Below are 984 nucleotides of genomic sequence, written 5' to 3'. Positions count from 1 at the left end.
TTCATTCAGATATTTTACTCAACTGTGTACTTCAGTCATATTCCTGAAACTTTCCTGGAAGTCTGCTTTGGTTTTGTTGTCATTTTTTATATTTATTTATTTCTGTATGCCATGGTCGTCATAAACCTGAGCTGTTTGTGGTCAGTTTCTGTGTTCAAAAATGATGTAAAGATAAAGCGGGACAAAGCAGGATTAAATCATATAACTTTTGCCTTGTTTTGGAAAACTTACTTCTTGTTGATATTATGGCTGGGAGAGGACCGAGAGTGCCGGATAAAAAACTGATGACAGGAAATAACATACCAACGACTCCTTTCGAGAACCAGGAAGTAACTACAGATTTCTCTGCGCTGCTAGCAAATGCACTGTGCCCCCTAATGGAGCAGATGACTAACCTCAACACTAAGCTTGATAATGTCCAAAAACAGCTGAATCAAATGGATAAAAGAACCTCAGCAACTGAGAAAACATTGAAAAAGATGGAAAAACAGACTGAGAGTATTAATAAAAGAGTGGATGAAGCAGAGAAGGAAAGATCCGCTGATAAAATGCAAATAGCACAGCTTCAGCTGAACAGATCCATGTATGTTCTATGTTTTCATGGGAACCCCGAAGAGAAAAATGAGGACTTAAAAGAACTCTTGGTGGCTGCCTTGACCCCATTAATGGATTACAAACAAGAAGATTTAATAAAAGAGATGGATGTGGCCTATAGGACTTATCCGGATTTTATAAAGAAAAATAAATTACCTGGTTGAAGAGAAAAATGAGGACTTAAAAGAACTCTTGGTGGCTGCCTTGACCCCATTAATGGATTACAAACAAGAAGATTTAATAAAAGAGATGGATGTGGCCTATAGGACTTATCCGGATTTTATAAAGAAAAATAAATTACCTGGTGAAATCTATCTGAAATTCACGAAACGATCTACCAGAGAACTGGTGTTAAAGTCAGCAATGGGAAAATCCTTAAAAATCAAGAAT

At 36.8% G+C, this 984-nt stretch overlaps 1 protein-coding gene across 1 annotated transcript in view; it reads left to right on the top strand.

The window, feature by feature from the left end:
- Nucleotides 1–984, top strand: part of EEF1AKMT1 (eukaryotic translation elongation factor 1 alpha lysine methyltransferase 1) — a 23687-nt gene that overhangs the window by 230 nt on the left and 22473 nt on the right. The gene's annotated exons all lie outside the window — the stretch shown is intronic.

The sequence above is a fragment of the Gekko japonicus genome, unplaced genomic scaffold (assembly GCF_001447785.1).
Source record: "Gekko japonicus isolate JY-2015 unplaced genomic scaffold, Gekko_japonicus_V1.1 scaffold237, whole genome shotgun sequence".
Taxonomy (NCBI): Eukaryota; Metazoa; Chordata; class Lepidosauria; order Squamata; family Gekkonidae; genus Gekko; species Gekko japonicus.
This window is presented reverse-complemented; position numbering and strand designations above follow the sequence as displayed.